This window comes from Oxyura jamaicensis, chromosome 1 (genome assembly GCF_011077185.1).
Source record: "Oxyura jamaicensis isolate SHBP4307 breed ruddy duck chromosome 1, BPBGC_Ojam_1.0, whole genome shotgun sequence".
Taxonomy (NCBI): Eukaryota; Metazoa; Chordata; class Aves; order Anseriformes; family Anatidae; genus Oxyura; species Oxyura jamaicensis.
This window is the reverse complement of record NC_048893.1, coordinates 198,127,375-198,142,209: the sequence shown is the minus strand read 5'-3', so window position 1 is coordinate 198,142,209 and position 14,835 is coordinate 198,127,375. Positions and strand designations below refer to the sequence as shown.

The 14,835-nt window shown below is 39.1% G+C and overlaps 1 protein-coding gene and 1 long non-coding RNA gene across 19 annotated transcripts in view; one reads left to right on the top strand and one right to left on the bottom strand.

Moving 5' to 3' along the window:
• LOC118176527 overlaps positions 1–13,285 on the bottom strand; it is a 21,491-nt gene extending 8,206 nt beyond the window's left edge. Inside the window, exons 1-2 of the long non-coding RNA XR_004755453.1 lie at positions 13,272–13,285; positions 11,380–11,384 (exon numbers count right to left, since the gene is read on the bottom strand). This is a non-coding gene — a long non-coding RNA (uncharacterized LOC118176527). The remainder of the gene's footprint in view (positions 1–11,379; positions 11,385–13,271) is intronic.
• The window catches only part of DLG2 (discs large MAGUK scaffold protein 2), a 1,027,745-nt gene that overhangs the window by 280,182 nt on the left and 732,728 nt on the right, over positions 1–14,835 (top strand). The window lies entirely within an intron of this gene.

Here is a 14,835-nt window from a genome sequence, read left to right as displayed (position 1 = left end):
AACTGGTGTGTATTGACCTCTCCAAAAGTGAAGCCCTGAGCAAAGTGTCAGGAATAAGTGTCTTTTCATATGAATGCCTGCACTCCAGGTGTTTATAGGAAGATGAAAAAATTTTTGGATAATTTTATTTTCCTTTTAAGAAAGGGGTGGGGGAAAATTATCTCAAATTTCTCTGTCCTCAAATATTTTATTTTATTTTATTTAAATCTTCTGTGGATCCTTTTTCTCCCAGCATGGGAACAATTATCTGTCAGCTGAAGAGGTTCTCTCTCCTTGACAATCAGAACAAAGTATCTTGAACCAGCAGTGTCTGCTTACCTCTGGGGCAGGATTTGGGACTTGCTGTTGTATGAACTGTGAATGTTATTGAGCAGTGCGTATCTGGAAAACCTTCATCTGACTGGCAGGGCATGTCTGAGCCTTAGAAAAGACAGAGAAGGACTTGGATTGATTTTCGTTCTAGTTTTACTAGATGGTTAAGCCTGTGTACCCACAGCTATCAAATAGAAAAAATGGAGCTCCTGTAATAGTCACTTTTTTTTTTTTTTTTTTTTTTTTTTTAATTCTGATAAATTTAAGCAATCCCTTTTGTTTGGATAAACTGTAAAGAAGGTTTTGAAGTTTGTGGAATTATAACCATGTGTTGATGACAGTGAGAGTCCCAAAGCCTTATATATTGAGTTAAAAGAGCAAACAGCCCGACTGCAGCATCTTGCACCACCAGTCCACAGGACTATTATTTATTTATTTATTTATTGCAAATATATATTGTTTTCCTTTCCTTTTCTCCTGGTCTTTTGTGCTTTCTTTTCCTCCTGGGCTTTAATCAGATCTCCCTATGGCTGTGATTGTAGTGCTTTTTATAAAATAAGGGAAGGTGAATGGCTGAAATTAATGGCTTTCATAAACACAGGCAGAGACAGGCTGAAGGAATATGAATTTACTTCCAGAGATGTGTTGTTTGGCAGCCTGGAGATGACATTAGAGATGGTGGAATGCAATCTTTGTAGTGTAATATTGCTTAAGGGTACTGCTTAGTGCAGTGGCAACAGGGATGTGCAGCGCAGCAGATACTACTGCCTTACTGTAGTAGGAGCTGGGAAAGGGAGTCAGTGTTTAAGCCAGATCCCCAATGTGTGTCAGTGTTAGCAGTGGCAATTTACTCAGAGGATTTGTTGTCCATCTGCCTCGTTACTTAATGAGGAAATGCAGGAAATGAAACTTGGACACTGAGATGGATTTTTTAAATGGAATTTTGCAAATATATTACCTCTTACCTTACATGTGGTGGTGAGATAAGCCCAGCTATATGGCAATTTCTTTACACCTGTTCCTCAGTTTCCTAACCCATCTGTGAAAAGGATGAAGATGCCTTAAGCCTTTTCTGTCATCCATCTAGCATCCTTCTAATGCCTTCATCATTTTTTTCTGTACATGCAGGTTTCATATTTCTCTTCTTTTCCCTCCCCAAGGCTCTATTAGTTGTGTCCTGGCTTCATGTGTACTCATAGGAGTTGGCTCCTTCCAATCATACAAACTGGATGTTGAGTGCAGACCGGGTAACTTTTCAGTCCTTTCTCTGCTTCTCCTTAATTTAATGTCAGGCCACCATGAGGCTATTGGTGGGTGAAAACATTAAACAAAACCCCAGCTCATGAGACACCTTGTCAACCCTGCCTGGGGAAAGAAATTGCTCATCCCAAAGCCAGTGAACCAGTCAGACCCACTGCTTTTGGGCTGTTTGTTTCAGACTTTTTCTCCATGGAATGGTAGAGACTGTGGTTAAATGGCAATGGTGCAATGTCGGGACTTCACAAGGGAAATCCGGCCCTGGAAATACATGTATGAAGTGGTGAGAAGTGGAAGAATGAAATGAAATGAGACACCCGTCAGTATTACATCCATGCCTTCACCTAGTCAGACTCTTAGTTTCAGTTATTAAAGCATGGAAGCAAACAGACCTTAATCTCTTCATTTGGGTTTAAGTTTATAGGTGTGTATCATTCCCTTTCTTGCTGCAGGGAACAGAGAGACTGTGCACAAGACATGAGGACAGGCTGCCTCTGTGACCTCTCTGCTTCCAGAAACTCCTGTCTTTCTGTCTCAAAAAGGGAAGAGCCCAGGGGTGACTTCCAAAACCTTTGGCTTTCCAATCTCTACCAAATTTTGGCAGAGTGACATAGCATGGAGCTGCCACCATTAATTTCTTGAGTGTTCCCACAGGAAGGAAGCCCCAACAGCAAGAGTGCTGAGCCCTGTGCTGCCAAGGAAACAGAGAGGGGTTGTGGGAAATTAGGCACCAGTGCGGCGTGCTATCAGGTGAAGTATGTGCTTTTTCTGGCAAGAGTCAAAACATTGACTTTGGCAGCTCTGAAGTCATGGGACCTAATTTTCTGTTGCATTGAACCTTGCATAGATGTTTACCCAACAGCTAATGGATGTTAAACCTTACTGTTGGATGTGAAGCCACTTGGCCCTCTCTCTACCGGGTATAAATAATCATGCCTGATGTAAGGCAGAAAAGAATTAAGACTGCTGGTTCTTTTTTAATAACTTGGTTAGGACATACTATGACTCATACTCAATGAGATCACTGGTGCTGGCTACCTAGTAATTTAGAGCTAAATTTGATTTTACACCTGCACTTAAGGAAATGTGGCAAAATTGCTAGTGATTAAATGAAATCAAAAGGCACAATGAAAACCTTATTGTAAGCCTTCATCTTCTTTTGGTTTGCCTTGGTTTTGGCTTGCCCTTTTTACAAAGAATGAAGTGTCAGACTTATTTTGGTTTAGTGTAAGAATCAGCCTATGTAGTTTCCCAGGCCAGAGCATCAACGTCAGCCTTTCACCTGCTTAGCAGGACGTAAACATCTTCACAACAACCAATATGAGTTCATTACCGTAGCTTCTGAGTTACTTTCCAATATATCATTATGGTTTTGCTCTATCAATCTTTGAGGCAGATCGACTTCTACTTTAGCATGTCTTTTTCTCTTGGACACCTGATGGACTGTGTTTTCTATTTCATAAATATATACTGCAATTGCTGATAGTGTCATATTTAATAAACTTAATCATCTTCAGTCTTTTATTCTTCCAATGTATGGTGAGAGCTTTTGTTAAGTGCAATTCAGCCTGAAGTTCAGGGACACCGCAGATTTAGGTTTTGAGTGTTTTACTTAAAGACACCTTGATCCTATCAGGTTTTATCAGTCTTAGTGAGCAGAGATTTCTAAGTGAGTGCTAATGGCATTTTTCATTATGTGTCAATCAATATTGTTGAATGCTGCTCTAAAACTTATCATGACTGAGAATTCAGTTATTATTGTAGAGCTTTATTTTAACCCTTAGGGCTTAAATTGAGAATGATGTAATATTACTTTTTTCTGTGATGCTACATACTTTGTAACAACTGCATATCACCACCCATTTATGTTGTATTAGCAGTACCTACATCTACACTTGTATCATCTCGTGGGTAGTTTTTCTTTTCTTTTTTTTTTTTTTTTTTTTCATTTGCATTTTAGCAGAACAGTTTGAATAAAACCTACTGCAAGAAAGAGCAAACCCACTTGATTCTCTTTCCACTTGAAACAGCTGTGTTATTTAATCTGTAGCTCAGACTGATGTGTGTTGGCTGATGTTCAGGTTATTTACATGATCTGTAATTCTGGTGCCTTCATATCCCACTAATATTTTGCAATCTACTACCTTGGTGATATTGTAGTTTTTTTATTTTTATTTTTTACTTTTTATTTTGTGTGTGCGTGTGTAAGTTCTTGTAAATACTGAGAGTGAAAAAAAATCACTTTGCATTCTCTCTTGCAGTGATCCTCTAATTCTGCCCTCTATTGACATATTCCTGCTTATTGTCTCCCATTATATCTCTTGATCAGGATACTGGTGTTCCTCTTGTGCAGTCTCATTGTGATGTCTTCTTAATGTAAGTATTTGTACTCCACTTAGTTGCTTCTTCACACATCCTCATCCACTACTGTTTATAGGTCATCACTTTGTCCCAGACCATTCATATCTGTAATGTTTCAATGGGGAGGAGAGGGGAATGAATGACAGTGTATGTTTTCCTCTTGTTTTCTATCTCTGTGATTGTAGCTTTTGGGACTGGTTGGTTATCTAAGTCCTGTGTTTATCATTGATTTTGAGACTGTACCACCTTGAATAAAATATATAGTTTATACCTGGTGTTTTCTTCAATAAGATGCAAGCAGCAATTTTAACATCTTGTCAGCATTTGGTCATCCAGAAGAGAGAGATCTGAGAAAGTCAAGGGGCCAGTGTGTCTTTTCAGTTAGATCTTTGTTCTTTTGGTGTCAGAGAAGTCTGATAGTAACAGATTTGCCACTTTCCTTAATTAATGCCATTAGACTGTTTGTTTGTGACTGAATATGTTTCAGAGGTTTTGCAAGGGCAGCTGGAAGTCAGTGGACTAAAAATCTGATTACTAAAGCTGCTGCTGAATTTTTGGTTCCTTCTTCTAAAGCATACTTAGTTTCAAAGTCATCTTACAATTACCTTTTTCTTAGTCTTTTTACCTTCATTACCTCTCTGTAGTGATGAAAGCTATTGGGAATCCAGATTGCGACACCTTGTTCTGAGGCTACTTGCAATAGGGCTTTTTGGTTCAAATAACACTCATCATGAGACAAATATTCATAAGGCTATTCAAGCAATGTATTCAGCTTCTTAGACCTCCTAATTTTATACTTAAGGTGTAGGATCTGGTCAAGATGAAAGATCTATGTTCATTTTGTATGCACTTAGTGACACTGCAAACCATTCCTGATTGTTGCTGTTATTCACATACAAATAAGTGTACTGCTCCCACAGAAGTGCAGAAAAGAGGGATGTTAGGAGACCATTAGAAGAGATGTTCTGAATGCAACTTTGCCCTCCATTAGGTCCTTGGAAACTCATCAAAATTACTGGAGTACCATGGGTTTAAATGACAACAAAGCTTGACCCGGTGTGGTTAATTACTGACACTCTTTTGAAATTATTCCTGTCTCTCATGAGTTTGGCTCTGACTGGTGTGGTGGTACAGGGTGGGGAACAACTGGCTACCAAGTGTGTGGGGCAGATACCGGCTTTTTGTCCTCTTCCTCATAGTAGATCTGCCTTGATCTGGAGTGATTTCACTCTGTTGCAATGGACGTGCCCAATGTAGTCCTACACAAGTCCTACAGGATTCAGTAAGAATCATACAGAAGGGTTTTACCCTCTCAGCTGTAGCTTTCACAGACTATGCTGACCTGCTTGCAACTCCCTTTGCATCTGAATTCAGGAAGAGAGGGCACATGCCCCCTGTGGTGTCTGCAAACACATGCCTCTGTGATAAACTGCAATTGTTAAGGGGAATGATTAGGAACTAGAGCAGATCTTTTGAAGTGACGCCCTCCTGCAGTCAGGAGAGGGACAGAGAAATGCTATTCCTCTTTTCTGTTATTTGGTAAGATACTACTGAATGAAATTAAATTAGTGTATGATGAGGCAGTAATAATGATGGCATCACCTTGCAGTTTTACTTATCATAGTGCAGTATCTCTGCCTGATACAGTGGCACAGTCATGAACAAATGCTGTGATGCAATAGAAGAGCATTTTGATGCAATCACATAGTAAAAGCATCTCAGCCCATTGCAGTCATCACTGTCCCAGCAAGTGCATTGAGCACAAAAAATCATGCAGAACATTTGCATGTGGAGAAAGAAACAAAATCAATGTATTTATTACAGCTGTACATTTACTATAAATATGAACTAGTTTTATTTCTAAGCAGAAAACTACACATGTAACAGTCTTGATGTACTCAAAACCTATTGACATCAGCTGCAAGTTTATTTCAGGAATTTGCCAATGGAGTTCAACAGGGCAATGTAAATGAATAATGTTGTAATTACAAGATTCTTTCTTATGTAGACTTTAATTTCTACATGAGTTCTCTTTGTCTTTGAGTGGAACTGTATCTACACAGTATTTCATCAATATAAAATCCACAGTATCTGCAATAAGAACAGCTTAGTGGATTGAACTTCAAATGAGATTGGAGACAATTCATTTCTTCTGGCCATTAGGACATAAAAACTTACAAGTGAGAAATGTTGAGCCCTTTTCCCTTGAATCTATCTGTGCAGTTTGATGCTATTTTTTCATAAAACCTATCAGAAAATGTAAAGCTGTTTATATGAGGCCAAAAGAGTATCGTAGTGAAAATCTATATGAGGATAAAATTCAGGCACTGAACAGCAAAATATAAAAAGTAACCAGGATGATGAATGTTCTTTTCAGTCTATACAATCTATTCAATAAATGCTTTGGATGAACTCAGTGGCTCAGCCTCAACTTTCTTGTTCTGCCTAAAAGTCTGTGTTAAGGGTCTATTTACATCAGCTCAAAAGTGTGAATGTTAAATGTGGGTCAAGCCATACATTGGCTGTAGCCCCAAGTCCCTGTACACTATACTTCCAAATTCTGTATCTAAACCAGATTTCCCCATTGCTAGTTTGTTGACTGCTTGGGGAGTCAAAGTAGAGCATGAGTAATTACAGCAAACGACCCTGAATGATGAGTCCTTTCAAAACTCAGGGGGTAAAAGAAAACGGGAAAGGAAATATATGTTTCAAAGATAGAAAAGGCAATCCAGTAGCTTCCACTTGCCTAAAGTCACAGATCAAGCAACTGCTTGAACCAAGAATAGAAGCCTGGGGTCCATGACTCTGATGTTGAGTTTAAATTATGTTTAAGTAACATGAGCTCATGGGAGTTTTAAATCACTTGCTTCTCTTTCTCCCTGCTTTAGGGTCCTAGGATATTTAGAAAATAAAATAAAACTGATACTCAGCAGGATTATAAATTAAGTGGCGATTGCATGGCAATTAAAGAACTGCAAATAAGATTTTGCATTGCAGCAGCTCTTAATGAACTGTGAAAGATCAGGGAAGTACAGAAGGTATGTGAAAGAAGACATGGTCTTTTGGGGGGGATAGGAGTAAAGAAAGCACATAGGAAAGGGAACTCTCTAAACCACCTTGCTGTAAAGTACACTGAAGAAGTTGTTTTGGTGAATGATGACCTTGTTATGTTGTCAGGGTTTGGTTCAATTTTGAAAACTAAGTGTGACCATAGGTCAGTAGATCTGCCGAGGCTGCCATGTGCATCCCACTTTTAATTCATGAGGGCTTCCTGCATTTTGTCCTAACTTTTCTGTACTATTTTTTCTTCTTTGAGTCTCCTTTGTGTAAGAATAGTTGATTTTCTGTCTAAAGAAATGGAGATGGTCACTAGCGAGGCTCCTTTTCATTATAATTTATGTGAATCTGAGTTTACACTGGGCGTAATTACTGATGAATATTCATGTAATCTAGAACCTTTGAGGAATTACTATCCTGCTTAATCATGCTTTGGAGCTTGTGATCCTCTTTCCTGTTGATAATGCTTCTTAGCATATTTCCTGTTGTGGAGAGATGGATCCACTCCATTTGAGCTTATGCTGAGCTTATTTGACAATATGGGACATTGCACAAAAGTGGGATATGTTTTCATCTCTTTTGAGAGCTGAGGCCAATGAGACGCCTGGTGTTGCCTCTGGGAAGCTGATAAGATCGAATATTCTGTGACTCTGGGAAAGCAAAATAAGAAGCCTCCCCCCCCCCCCGGGGGGGGGGTTTTTTTTTTTTGTCTATTAGACAGGCAGACTCATTCAGTTTTCAAGGCAATGTCACCTTCAGCAGCCACTTTCCTTGTCACTCAAGGCACTCCCCAAAAGCAGGAGTCCAGCCATTCTCCAATTTCAATAATTAATCTTTTGTGCAGGGGGAATTAAGCAGTGAGTACTGAAAGAACTTGCACCAAATCATATCTTGCTCAGCCTACTTGTGCTAAATACACAAAAGAGCCTCTGTGCCCCTTGTCTCTGATTGCTCTCTGAGCGGTAATGAAGCTAATTGCAGTCTCTGATTGTATCCTCTGGAAGTTTCCCCATCACTGTGTGCACACATTGGCATTAAGACATGCAAACCAGAGCCGGGGTTTAGTTTCTCATTTTATGGACCTGAACACAGTGACTAAATATCTATACCTCTGTTCAACTGTTACCCTTTGTGCTTAATGGGGGACAATGTATTCTATACTGTTTCTGGTGTTAAAACAGAAATGAGCACGTACCCCTAATGACTTTCAGCGTTTCTTACAATCCTCTAAACTAATCATTCTTCTTGTTCTTCTCAGTATGTTCTCTATATTTTTTTTTTTCTTCTTAGAGGGCCCAGGATTGCAAAATGACTCTTATATGGGCAAATGTATGTTGCTTGAAGACACTTGCTTTGTATCTCCCAGGGAATATTGTAAGCGTAGGTACAGAAACACAGTTCAAACTTGACTTAACTGAGCTCTACAGTGAAATATCTTGAGAAGAAAAAATTCAGATGCTACTTTGGTTATGTTCTCATGTCACTGTTGTGCAGTTTCTTTTCTTGTGGGCTTGTTGTTTACATGTAGACACCTTTTGTGCAGCTGCATCATAGCAGCTGTTTTGTTTGTTATGTGATGTAGCACTGGTGGGCAAAGGTGACTTTTGAGAAAATAACACTACTGCTTCAATTTGTCTTTCCAATGGCAGCTGCACAAAAAGTATATTACAGGAGTATTTCTTAAAACCAATAAAACAAGGCAGTGTGAAGTTCCTTTCTGTGACTGTCGATCACCTTTAAATCTGTTGGTGTTTTGTGTAGACGCTTAATCAGTGACCATCTAGAGATGAATTAGTCCAGTGTATTTATTCCCCAGGCTTTGTACAGTCTCCAGACACAGGTTAGTCCTTTAGGGCATGAGAGAACTGGGGAGGTGATGCTGGGAGTGCGCCAGCACTGCAAGGGGTGTAATGGGAGGGGGTATGTACGTTCAGCTTCAGTCTTGCTTTGGGTACATTCGATTTCTTTGGTAATCAGAAAATAAATTTCTTCTGCTTGTGCTTCTGTTATTTTGAGCTTTGGTGAAAACTGGAGGGATTTTTGTGACAAAAATACTCTCTGCATAATGATTTTTCTTTTAGAACCCTTGAAGGAGTCACAGATTTTATTTTTTATTTTTCCCAAGGGAAAAAAAAAAAAAAGCTTTATTAAAGTAGTAAAAATGAGAATTTTAAAAAATGTTTTAAGCCTCATTATTTTTGAGGATTAAGAAAATTTTTGCCTTTGCAGTTAACACTTACATGTACTCATCAGTCGTCTTTTTTAGGGTTATTTTTACTTCAGTTAAAAGAGTGTGGAGAGGTTAGTGACTGTAATGTATACCTTATTTTTACATAACTGACTTAATTTATTTTTTTCACTTTTACAAACTAACTAGTCTTAGTCTTCTGAATACTTTAGGGCTAGGTTTTGCAATGTGTTGTTAGTAGCCTCATGGCTTTTTCCAGTTTGTTTTTGTTATAATCAGATTTTGTAAACAGTAATCAGATTTTGTAAGAATAGTGTTATTCGATTTGACTCTAAATGTAAATGTGGCTTTGTGGTATGGAAGGCAGAGAGGCCCAGTCATCAGCATAAACTTCTGTTCATGGACTCAGACCATTCTGCATCTTTGCTGTCTTTAGTTCTGCTTGGGAGATAATCAGATAAATCAAAAAACTCCCCACTTTGCTGTAAGATATATAGGAATGGGAAAAAAATGACTTCATCTCTAATAGTTTTATCTTGGTATAAGATAAGATTAGACTCCCCACTGTAATGCTATAAAACTGTAGAAGACCAACCAGTATTTTCCATTTGTAGCTCTGCTCAACTTTTTGTTCAGACATTAAGCTCTCAACAAGATGTCTGAGTAAGTTTGCCCCACAGTAATTTAGTAGCCACAAATGTACCTCAGCTTCCATATGTACTAGAAGAGCAGCAGTTTTAAATGTAATAACATGCTTCTCTGGTGTAAAGAATTGGCACTGAAGTCTATTGAAAGATGCTCTGGCTGTCTTTATGTAGTACGCAATGATCATCACTTTATTATTCAAGCGTACAAAGAATTGAAACTTGGGTGCTGACCAGACAGGAAAAAGTTGCTATCAGTTCCATTACAAAATCATTTTACTTGTTGTAAAATCTATAGAATTGGTGATGCCAAATATTGATTTCTGTTTCTCTTTTATTTCCAAGAGATTCGTGCCTTCCCCTATTACAGTTAATCCTTCTTAAGCAGATATAGTATTTGAAATAAAATCTAAACAGAATGCTAAGTGAGATTTTTTAAATTATTATTATTATTTTTTTTCCTTCTGCAGTAATTGCACAAGGAAATGAATAATTAGTTGAAGTGATCACAGGACGCAGAGCCAGGAGTTTCTTGAGTCCCTGCTCTATTGTCAGACATTTACCTTGGGAAGTCATTTAATTTTGCTGCTTACAGTGGAAAGCTGTACTTGCTAATTTCTCAGGAGTATAACCTAACTAATGTTAGCAGAGGACTGGGAAGATATATTCTGTCATGTTTACGTACGTATCCCATGGTCAGATTCATTAGGTCCTCTTAGGGTTTCACAGCCATCCTCAAGGCTCTCTATTTCTTGCCATGATCTTTGGCCAAATATATTTTTTTCCCTCAGGTTTGGGACTCTACATTTCTTCTTGATGTTGTTTCCCGACTGACTTCTTTCTTCTCAGTAGCTAGGCAGACTATGATTATGTACTTTTTCTGACCTAGGATTTACTTTTACTTGCCACAGAATTTTGTTCTCACCCCTCCAAATACCTGGGTTCTGTGGTCTCCACTACTAGTCATTATCTGTTAGTCATTCCTGGTTTGTCCTCCTTCCTTCCTCTGTTCTTTAACCTTCTTCCTATGAAACAGAGATTCCCAAGCAAGTTCTTTCCTCTGTTTCAATGACCCAGTATCCCTTTACGCATACAATTCATAGAATAACAGAATATCCTGAGTGGAAAGGGACCCACAAGGATCATCGAGCCCAACTCTTGTCTCTACACAGCACCACCCAAAAATCAGACCCTATGTCTGAGAGCACTGTCCAAACACTTCGTGAACTCCGGCAGCTCAGTGCAGTGACCACTGCCCTGGAGAGCCTGTCCCAGTGCCTGACTGCCCTCTGGGTGGAGAACCTTTTTCTAACACCCAGCCTGACCCTCCTCTGTCACAGCTCTGTGCTGATCCCTTGGGTGATGGAGAGCTCAGTGCCTGTCCCTTGGACTTTGAGAAACCCAAGATGCTTTGTTAAGCACAGGGTTCCAGGGTACCATTGGTGTTGAAGGCAGAGGTGAAGAAGAACGTTTTTTATTTTCAGGAACTATTTGAAATTTTTCTTCATCTCTTATCTGCCTTCTTTCAACACAAACAGAGTAACTGTCCTTACAAACTACCTTTCCTGTCCTTAAAGGCCAATATGAAGCAAATTTTTAACAGAGAAAGTATTGTAGAGTAAATAAATCCTGGATAACAAATTCTGCAGATTCCTAGAGCTTTGCTCATGAACTAGGGAGAACACTTTGAAATAGGCTTCTTCCTGACATGTTCAGCTATTTCACTGTGCTTCAGTTTCACAGACAAGTTCTAGTCCTCTGCCTAGCTGATTTACAAAGAAAATTCTTGAGTCTTTTCTATTACAGAAGTTGTGATACCTGGTGGCTAAGATTTCCCCCAGTGTTATTAACAATCTTCAGGATAAATTCATCTCATAGTAATACCAATAACCTTTGATCACACTCTTTTGACTTCACTCGTTTCAGAAGTGTAACAGAGCAAAAAATAAATCTACACATTATTATATGTGGTTCATCTGCTATGAGGTGCTGTTTCAGAATATCTATTAATAGATTTTTCTCTCAGTGTTACATATAAGTATACTCATTAATTATTATCCTAAAAGAAAAATCTGTGCAATAAAATATGTGCAGCCACTCGTGAAAATCCTAGAAAGAAAAATGATTTGAAACATACACTTGCCTATCTTCTGTCACCAGTGGTTCAGAAATGCACAGATGGTCGACACAGGAGTGGTAAATCTGATCCTTCCTAGAAGCATTAGAGTCACTGAGCAGCCATGGTACTCAGTGCAAGAATCTCCCAAACAGAAATACACTTCTCTCACTGGATGCTGCTGCTCACGTGCATGACATACCCAATGGATACACATTTATCAGGATTTCTTCCGTGCAGGTAACAATTTGATTTCTCAATACACTTTGCAATTAGGTGCCTAGCTGGGCATGTGCACTTGCCAACTTCTGATTTATAACAACAGAATAGATCTGCATGCGTGTGTGCAGCTATGCTGTGGCTATGGCAAAAGAGAGAAAGGAAATAAATATGTAATGCAAATGAGAAGGGTAGAACAAATTCTCAATAGCTTCTTTCCTGAAGGTTTTGTGAATATTGTCTCTTTTGCAAGTATTCCAGTAGCAGCTGAAATAGAAAAAGTAAAGATTCATTCCAGAGGAGAGGGAGCAAATATCCAAAGTGCCCAAGTGGATGTCCAAGATAAATGGCCAGCAAGACTTCAATGTATTGGGACAAGACTGAATGGAAAGGAAAAATATATTTCAGTGAATATCTTCTAACTTGACTCTTTAAATGGTGACTCTTTTTTTTCTTTGTTTGTTTGTTTTGTTTGTTTGTTTCCTTTTGCATAATAAAGTCATTTTAAAATTATTTTTTCATCAATGCCAATTATTAGGCACAAGGGGACTATCAGGAAGAGGTTCTCATACCCAGTCCACCTTCACCAGCTCTAGTCTTCGAGTCAGACTAGCTGCTAAAAGGCAACCAAAATTCCTATGACTTAACACTACAAAACCTTTTAGATTTTTTCCCTAGATGAAGGAAGAATGAAGAAAACTCTGCATTGCTGTTTCCAACCTGGCAATAACATGAGGTTTTCCCTAAAATGACTGTTCAGACAGTAGTCCAATTTATTGGCTCACTTACTGACTACCATATAATCAATTCAGGTGGCAAAACTACATGAAAATGTGTGCTGTTAAAAGCTTTCATTGAACACCTCTGGAAACATATTTCTTGTTGTTCCCTAAACACTAACTTTGTTTCACACAAGCTGCTCAGCAATGAGAGCTATCCCATGCTTGGCTGCCTGATGCTGCTGCTGCTGTACAGCCTGTTTACCTGCATGGATCCTGGTGGCCACTGGAGTGGCACAGGGCAGCAACAGAGTGGCTGCTTCCTCTGTCTACGCCATCGATGATGTTGGAGGCTTGGAAGTCATCACTTTCATGGAAGCGATCCTCTGTGAGGAAACTGTGTCTGGAGCACTGCAGGGTTTCTGGAACAGCTCCTGTGTCTGTTGCTTGATTACCCTGGGTGGGAAGGAGATAGAAAAGAGATTAGTGGATGTTATCAGAATCAATCCTTTTATTGATTGCCTTTAAGGAATGCTTTTCACTACACAATTAACCTGAATTTTGGATTTAAATCCTTGTTTTATACATTTTTAAGCCCGAGTTAGCTGGAAAGCAGACATTTGTGTGTAGGTCAGTGCACACAAACAGTCTGTAGTCCTTGCTCATCTGGTGCTGCTGGTGCACTGGCAAGTCCTCCCGTGTCCTCCTATGTCCTCCTGTGACTGGCATGCTTCTGCAGATGTATCTTTTATCCCAGCATGAAAAGTCATCTTGAAGAGCCATGGGCAAGCATGGCTTTGCTGAGAAAATGCTACTTTTGGACTAAAGGAGTGGTCAAGCTACATATTTTATGTAACATTCTGCAGAAAGCTTTGGACATGAGTCTAGATTGTTGACCCTTAAAAATCCTCAGTAAGTGCCAAGACACATCTCATTCACTCAGCTCTGTAAGGAGAAGTAAACCTCTATGTGAAGGGGAAGAAGTAGGTCTGCAGCCTCTCTACCTATGTAAATTACATGCTAAGAGCAGGACAAGCACTCAGGCAGGTGGCACATGGGATCATCGATGCAGCCCCAGTTGCTGTCTTCCAAGCTGTGAAGGGAATCAGGCAGAAAGGCCACCCTGGGCTGGGCTGGGCATGGGGAAGTTATTAACCCTCCCATCACCAGCAGGCTGCAGCATTGACCCCACCCGGAGAGGTTCAATGAGCTCAGTCAGAGCTGTAGGGATTGGTAGGAGATAAATAAAGAGGAAGCTTATATGCTTTTCTCTCTTTTTCTCTATTGTTGTTGCACCTGACATCAGACTAGGACTTCTAGAGGATGCACCAGTACTTAGCTGGACACCACATTTTACGGTGCACCTTCTCTGTGGGTAAAACATTTAGATAGCTGCTACATAGTTACTCCTGGTTAAACCTCACAAAACATTAACCTTATTAATAATTAATAGCTGTATGCAAATTATAGTCAGCCAATTAGTTTTCTCTGCAACTTCAGCACTGTTTCCCAAGAGACTGATGCTTAAGTACCTTAATTTGTCTTTCTGACAAAGGTGAAAGTGTTAAAAGGAGATTTAATTTGTTGTTTAGTTGTCCTTTCATTTTTTTTTAAGAATCACTTGACATATGATCAGATGAAATTTACTTTCTTTCCTTTTATTTACTGCAAAAAGCAACTGAAATGTTGACACTGAAGCAAAAAGAAAGCTTGGTAATGTAGTCTTTCTTTACTGGCATACTTCCCAACCTCACTGTCCTTGCCTGCACTAAGATAGTTTGCTCTTTCTGTACCTTTGAATTAGCTATAGTCTGTATTAATACATTGGCTTAGTGTGCATAATTGTCTGCTACCCATACACATCCAAAAGTCAGCTACTTAATAATGACTAATACATATATTTTTTTTGCCTTAACTAAAAACTAATACTTTTGATTTTTAATTTTATTATGGTCATTTTCT